The following is a 9,049-nucleotide window of genomic DNA, read 5'->3' on the forward strand; positions in this document are numbered from 1 at the left end:
CGTCGTCATTTTGTAGCGCATGACGTAATTACACTGGCACTCTCGTGAAAGGCCTCAATCTGGTCTTCATAATTTTGTAGAGCATGACGTAATTTCACTGGCATTCTCATGAAAGGCCTCAATCTGGTCTTCATCATTTTGTAGCGCATGACGTAAGTACCTCAACCTGGTCTTCATAATTTTGTAGCGCATGACATAATTACACTGGTAATCTTTTGAAAGACCTCGTTCTGGTCTTCATCATTTTTGTAGAACATAAGGTAATTACACTGGCACTCTCCTAAAAGACCTCTATCTGGTCTTTTTCTTTATGCAGAACATTACGTAATTACACTTACGCTCTACTAAAAGGCATCTATATCGCCTTCGTCATCACGTGACTTAATTCCACCTATAAGTTCATAAACCGTAATAATTTTCCGTCTATAAATGTATAATATTTTAGTCATAATTATTCTGAAAGTTTGACGTATGAAAGTCCTCATAGTATATGAAAAGGTCACTGGCAATGAATGCGTCATCATGTATACTAACTCCATTACAAGATATCTCACCGCAAAGGTTTATATTTCTGTAACTCTCTTGCCATTGTTGACTTTCCAATATATCAAACATCATCTTTTGTGTGCTTTTTGAAATTCGTATATACTCCCACCATACACTTTTCCACACCTAATATCCGTATGTGTGTGTACGCGCGCGCGTGTGTGTGTGTTTGTCTGTGTGTGTGTCTGTGTGTGTGTGTGATCTAGATGTTTAACGCACCTTTTAAAAACCGAAGTGGTGCTAATGTCCGAAGGTTTTTCATCTTAGCATTATCTATTTATTTGAGAAATATATCCACCACCCACTGTTCATCCCTCATATATTAAAATATACCCAGTTTGTCTTTCAAGTTTATGCTATTCTCTAAGCCCATGAGACCAATAAGGCTGCCGTTAAAATTGAATTGGACTTTTGGAGACTGATGTCACCTGACTGATCAGTTGCAGTAATACTGCATTAATACAAATACATGTATATGAAAATCGCCAGCAATAATAAGTACCATCTGTAACCAGTCGCAAACTGCATAGAACCAGATATTTCATCGCATAATGAGCCAGCTGATCTGGGTCTATACAGTTTGTTAAGCGTAATTAGTAGAACATGCAATATATGCATCGATCTACAGGTGCGTTATGTAATGGTAGATCAGGGTATATGTTGGTTTTTTTTTTTTTTACAATTGGAAGTGACTTATATGCGAGAATATTATACAAGATATTCAAACCTTACAGGACATGGTCATGATAAGTTTGATAGTGTTTCTAAGTATCAATGTTATGTGTGTTCCAAGTTATGTCATGTTCATTCGTAGACAGTCTTTAGTCCGTCATACACGTAACAGTACGAAGGGAAATAGGTATGGGGAGGTGGTCATGTGCCCTGAGGAGTCCGAGAAAATAACAACATTACATAAGCGTTACGTCGTTTTGTCTGAAAGTACAAAAAGATCAATCATCGTTGTTGTAATAGGTCATTTGTTTATCATCCCTGAAGCTATCCGATTGGGCTATTCTATTCAACTCCCCAGTATGATTAACGTTATCTAGATGTATTTATCACACAGAGATTGAGTAAGCTTTTTGGCTCAATGTACGAATATTAATGCCATAAAACAGTATGGGTGTATGCACACTAAATATATACAGATTCTGTCAAACAAAGTATGGGCATATACATTCAAAAGATAAATACATTCTGCCAAAACAGTATAAACATATGCACACACATTCTGCCAAAATAGCCTAAGTATATGCACTCACAAGATATACATATTCTGCCAAATCAGTATGGGCATATGCACTCACAAGATATACACATTCTGCCAAAACAGTATGGGCATATGCACTCACAAGATATACACATTCTGTCAAAACATGGGTAACCAATGTAAGGTACAGAGCAGCGGGGAGGTGTGTTCTGATCGTGGTACTGTAAGTATGATCCGATCAGCTGTGTTTTGAACTTTTTCAAGTTTCTGGAGCAGATATTGATATGAACCAGACAGAAATGAGTTACAATAGTCCAGTCTAATAAATGTAAGTACTAATGAACACAAGTGTTTTAGTGGCATCAACTGAAAGATATTTGCGAATTGAGCTGACGCGTTTCAGCTCAAGATATGCAGCCTTGCATAGGTTCATGACATGTTGGTGCAATGTGAGAGTAGTCCAGAGTAACACCTAGGTATCGTACTGATTGTGTGAATTTAATGTTGGTGTTGCTGTTATTTATTGTTTGAGGTAAAGGATGTGAATGAGAAAGTCTTTATGTTGTGATCAGAATGGCCTCAGTTTTATCATCATTCTTCTTCAGCTTGTTACATGTCATCCATGATTTCACATTAGAAATGCACCTCTCTACACCTTGTATGGTAGCATCAACTTCAGTTGGGTGGCTAGATTTCTATATTTTGGTGTCATCAGCATACAATTGGTGAGACACTTGAGAGCGACTGAGTGTACAAATTGAAGAGAACAGGTCCAAGAACAGACCCCTGTGGAGCACCACAACATAGATCAACTGGGCTGGAGTGTATCCCATTTTCAGATACAATTTGTGTCCTGTTGACAAAGTAGGACTTGAACCACAGTAAGGCTGTATCATGAATGCCAAATACATGCTGGAGACGGTGAATTAATATATCATGTTCTGTTGTGTCAAATGCTGCAGACAAATCAAGGAGGGCGAGGACTGTAATCCTTCCGCTATCCAACGCAGAGAGAATGTCGTTAACTACTTTTAGAAGAGTAGTTTCAGTACTGTGGCAAGGGCGATATGCAGACTGTACATTGCTAAAATGACTGAACTTAGATCAGATACAAGCTGGGACAGAACAACCTTTTCCAAGATTTTGATATGAATTAGAAGGCGATAGTTCTTTAAATCGTTATGGTCTAGTGTTGGTTTCTTCAGCAGAGGCTTTACAATTGTAGTCTTGAAAAATTATGGGAATTCCCCGGATGAGAGAGAGGTATTAATAACATCAGTTAGTAAAGGCAATACTGGATCTAAGCACTCAAGCAGCAGTGATGTTGGAATTGGATCAAGTTCACATGACATTGGTGCACTCTGCATCAGGAATGTACCATATATAAAGATCCATTGCTGGTGTGTTAAATGTGTAGGTAAAACAATTTTAATATCATTCTGAATAACGGTTTCATACTTAATTGTTAGACTAAAGGTATTATTGTGCCAAATTATAAAAATAAATATGCGAAATCCGATATATCCAAATTATGATGGGTTTTCGGCACCCCATCCTGCACTCCATGCAAAAGGGCAACCGTATTTTAAGCTACAACAAAACACAGAGAAACGTACTACCAGGGCTGTAGGGGGTATGGGGATGGTGGGGCGATAAAGCCAACGGGACGGATACAACGGAAACGAAAAGGTTAATTCAACTACATGGACATGAGGTGCCACAGTGGGAAAGTCTGCAAGGACTGAAAATCCATTAGTCGAGCTGGAGTATTTGCCACTCGACAAGTAGCAGCAGCGGGCAGAATCTTATGGTGAGATAAAGAAGGATTCTGGTCAGGTTGAAACCACAATGCTGAGGTCTCATAACTTGTTCTCTGTCGCATGAGGATAGCCATAATGCAACGGTTGCCTGCCATTTCAAAGACGTGTTCTTGGACAGATTATAAGATGAGCTACACAATACCTGTCCGAGTTTGCAACCTAGTTTCGACAGCTTGTATAATGGAAACCGAAAATCTTACATAGTTGTGATTCTAGAACCCTCGACGTTTCCATTAGTTAACTTGTGTTTGAGATTGTCAATGCACAGGGCTTGGGCGGTTCCGGTCATGACAGTCTGCCTTGGTTTCTATTCTCGCTATTTCCCATAGAGACCAATCGTTTGATCTAACAATATATACGGGGATTTCCAAGCAAGCATTTGGTCATACTTAACGGGACACCGCTTAACTATAATTTCCGTATACTAGGTGTAGGTTAAGAGCGTAACTTCTTGACCGTTGACAGAACCACTCGCTGTCGGTACCCTCACCTCGAGAAAATACAAGTGCCGATTGACTGCATAACATCACGACCGACCTGCACATGCTCAGCCAACTTGTACACAGCACATGCATTAAAAGTTCTCACAATACCACGTGGAGAATCATGGTGCTTGTCGCCTCCTGACCACCCCATGTTTTCAGTAGCAACCGCTACTCTTTGGACAAACGCTCTTGATTTGGACAGGCGAGATGTGGCTCCACTCCTTACACGTCTAACTTTGTCTATTCTTACTATTTTGCACCCATTTCAGATTCAGAATTCCCGCCTTTGTTAACATTTATTTTTTCAGAGTATCATGGTCTCTAGTCTTTAGACTGGTGATTGGATGTATTGCCTCTAGAGACCGCACTTTGGATACCTACTAGAACTTCGGCGAAACAGTCTGCATGTGTAACCTTTCTTAGCGCGTCATAATTTAGCACATTGTTCACTGGTATACACTAAATACATCCAACGATTTAGCGAGGACACTGAAAACATCAGCGTGGTTCTGTTGAGCTATTTATATCAACGCATTTTAAAACATTCCAATTCGTCGTTGTGTCAGATCAGACAACGTACTTTTCTTTGCATAACGGAACGCTATCAATTGATTATACAACAACAACGACCTTCAAAAAAAGATATGAAAATCAACATGATGATTACTCAAGTATAAAGAAATGGGGCGACAGAATCACGCGTTGTTGTTGAGGAAAATGTAATAGTGATACACGGTATGAGACAAAACGACACAAGGAGAAGTAAGGAATGGGTTATTTTCTTTTAAATTTATATCATTTCTCAAGCCCAAGATTCAGCCAGAGAAATGCGCCCGATGGATTAGATTGTGTTTGATGACAACCTAATTCAGTTGAAATCTTGACCAAAAGCATGTATATACGTAGCACTCATTTCGTATGAGGAATGGACTCCGGAGAAAAACATCTTGATCCAGTTTCTGCACGTGATACAAAGGAATAGGTTTGATTTTTTTTTATATCTATATTTGGCGTAATTGTGCCTGTATGTTACGTTCGGCTCGTGCCACGTTATTCCCAACACAGTCTTGGTATTGGAACCGTAACAAAAGTTTACTTCTTAATTTTTTTTAATATGCCTCTCACTCATCGGGGGAAAGAGGCAAATTGATAGGAAATGTTTGTGGTTAGTGTGCACGAAAGTTGGGGCATCATGTTTTTAGAAAACAGCTTTTCATTCATTTTAAATTAAATCATGCTGAATACATATCAGTGTACAGTATAGTATTTAAATTTAAATTTCAAAATGTAATTCACACTAGTATAGTATGGTACTACGGTAGTGTAATATGATTCGTCATGGTTTAAAGCTTTAACATTAGACACAACCAAATTTAAATAGGAAATGCTGATGCTGATATAAAACTCGTGCTCTAAGCATGGAATATGCCGTTTTGATTTTATTTATATGGAAAAAATGAATGACATAACCTTATTTTCCTGGTACGAAAACAAAAAGTTGAAAATTCCTTCACATTATCTAAGGGTAGGCCCAACAGAAAATAGAATAACACTGGACGATACATTTCATGCACCGGAAGGCTCGTTACGTTTACAGGATCATTGGCCTATTAACACGGCAACACAATTATCCAATATGATAATTACACACTTATTTTTTATAGCAATTTAACATTTGCAATGAATTTATGAACATATTATGCATGCGACATGTACGATTTATTTGTTCTTGTTCAAACTGGTTTAGTTGCAGCCACCTGATAATCATGCATTTGGTGTTGGATTTCATCTGTCTAACATGTATATCATGCATTTGGTGTTGGATTTCATCTGTCTAACATGTATATCATGCATTTGGTGTTGGATTTCATTTGTCTAACATGTATATCATGTATTTGGTGTTGGATTTCATTTGTCTAACATGTATATCATGTATTTGGTGTTGGATTTCATCTGTCTAACATGTATATCATGCATTTGATGTTGGTTTTCATCTGTCTAACATGTATATCATGCATTTGGTGTTGGATTTCATTTGTCTAACATGTATATCATGCATTTGGTGTTGGATTTCATCTGTCTAACATGTATATCATGCATTTGGTGTTGGATTTCATCTGTCTAACATGTATATCATGTATTTGGTGTTGGATTTCATTTGTCTAACATGTATATCATGTATTTGGTGTTGGATTTCATTTGTCTAACATGTATATCATGTATTGCAGGAAGACCTGATAAAGGATACAAGCAATGACACAAAGCCATACAGCAACCAGACATATCCCAAGCATGTAAAGGAAATAATATGTGTATATTCTGTTAAAACAATGAATGATATTAACATTTTGAAAAGTACAATTGATTACATAATTCTTTTTAAAACAAATTAAATGAAGAAACAGAGATCAATATCTGCCACAGAGCAGGTTGACCTTAGCTTCAGCACGTTGTCATTTAACACTGTAAAATAAATAGATACAAATGAAAAGGTGATTGAGTCCTGCAGATTATTATTTTTAGGCCTGGTTCTTGAGTCGAGGATTCGATTGGAGACTTCATGCCACTATATTCAAAAGTCAGAGTCAATGATCAGAGGTACAGTTAGTGCAGGGATGCCATTGTCGTACTGTTATTTTAATATAGTCATTGAATGCGTGTTCCAAGAAAGACATCATCTCAGGAGGTCCACACCAAGATTTATAAGTCATTCAAAAATATACGACATTCAGTCGACTGTATACAATATTTCTCACAAATGCCACCTTATTTTTTGTACTTTATGGAAACGTATATTCATCTTATAAAAATCATCACACGTACGAGTGCCTGGTAGACACAGCACCAAACAAAGTCGTGCTATTCACATCAGACCTGCTTGAAGGATCAGTCAGTGACCGCAACATTGTTCAAAAAGTAGATTTTTTAAAGTATATTCATTCATATGATTGTTATTGATGGATAGTAGTTTTCGCAATTGAAAATTTGCTTTTGCATAGAAGTGTCGCTTAATATGCCACCAATGTTATGAATCCAGAAGAATTTTTCTGAAGAAAGTGGAGTTAAAAATCAACGAGGATTGCAATGGTGTGGATTTGCTTGGTTCGGGTAATCGAGAGGGTGAAAAATTTCCATTATTAACTATTTCGCTAATTTGATAACTGAGACCACTGTAAATGGCTTGCTTGCTCCTAAAACGAAACACAAAATACATTTGTACCAGCTTGATATACATTTGTACCAGCTTGATATACACTTGTACCAGCTTGATATACACTTGTACTAGCTTGACATACACTTGTACCAGCTTGATATACCTTTGTACCAGCTTGATATACACTTGTACCACCTTGATATACACTTGTACCAGCTTGACATACACTTGTACCAGCTTGATATACCTTTGTACCAGCTTGATATACACTTGTACCAGCTTGATATACACTTGTACTAGCTTGACATACACTTGTACCACCTTGATATACACTTGTACCAGCTTGATATACACTTGTACCAGCTTGATATACATTTGTATTAGCTTGACATACACTTGTACCAGCTTGATATACCTTTGTACCAGCTTGATATACACTTGTACCACCTTGATATACACTTGTACCAGCTTGACATACACTTGTACCAGCTTGATATACCTTTGTACCAGCTTGATATACACTTGTACCAGCTTGATATACACTTGTACTAGCTTGACATACACTTGTACCACCTTGATATACCTTTGTACCAGCTTGATATACACTTGTACCAGCTTGATATACACTTGTACTAGCTTGACATACACTTGTACCAGCTTGATATACACTTGTACCAGCTTGATATACACTTGTACCAGCTTGATATACACTTGTACCGGCTTGATATACACTTGTACCGGCTTGATATACACTTGTACCAGCTTGATATACACTTGTACCAGCTTGATATACACTTGTACCAGCTTGACATACACTTGTACCAGCTTGACATACACTTGTACCACCTTGATATACACTTGTACCGGCTTGATATACACTTGTACCAGTTTGATATACACTTGTACCGGCTTGATATACACTTGTACCGGCTTGATATACACTTGTACCAGCTTGATATACACTTGTACCAGCTTGATATACACATGCACCAGCTTGATATACACTTGTACCGGCTTGATATACACTTGTGCCGGCTTTATATACACTTGTACCAGCTTGATATACACTTGTACCGGCTTGATATACACTTGTACCTGCTTTATATACACTTGTACCAGCTTGATACACACTTGTACCGGCTTGATATACACTTGTATCAGCTTGATATACACTTGTACCAGCTTGATATACACTTGTATTAGCTTGACATACACTTGTACCAGCTTGATATACCTTTGTACCAGCTTGATATACACTTGTACCACCTTGATATACACTTGTACCAGCTTGACATACACTTGTACCAGCTTGATATACCTTTGTACCAGCTTGATATACACTTGTACCAGCTTGATATACACTTGTACCAGCTTGATATACACTTATACCAGCTTGGTATACACTTGTACCAGCTTGATATACACTTGTACCAGCTTGATATACACTTGTACCAGCTTGACATACACTTGTACCACCTTGATATACACTTGTACCGGCTTGATATACACTTGTACCAGTTTGATATACACTTGTACCGGCTTGATATACACTTGTACCGGCTTGATATACACTTGTACCAGCTTGATATACACTTGTACCAGCTTGATATACACATGCACCAGCTTGATATACACTTGTACCGGCTTGATATACACTTGTGCCGGCTTTATATACACTTGTACCAGCTTGATATACACTTGTACCGGCTTGACATACACTTGTACCAGCTTGATATACACTTGTACCAGCTTGATATACACTTGTACCACCTTGATATACACTTGTACCAGCTTGATATACACTTGTACCGGCTTGATATACACTTGTACCGGC

This window comes from Sinohyriopsis cumingii, chromosome 15 (assembly GCF_028554795.1).
Source record: "Sinohyriopsis cumingii isolate HCF-2022 chromosome 15, ASM2855479v2, whole genome shotgun sequence".
In the NCBI taxonomy this organism is placed as follows: Eukaryota; Metazoa; Mollusca; class Bivalvia; order Unionida; family Unionidae; genus Sinohyriopsis; species Sinohyriopsis cumingii.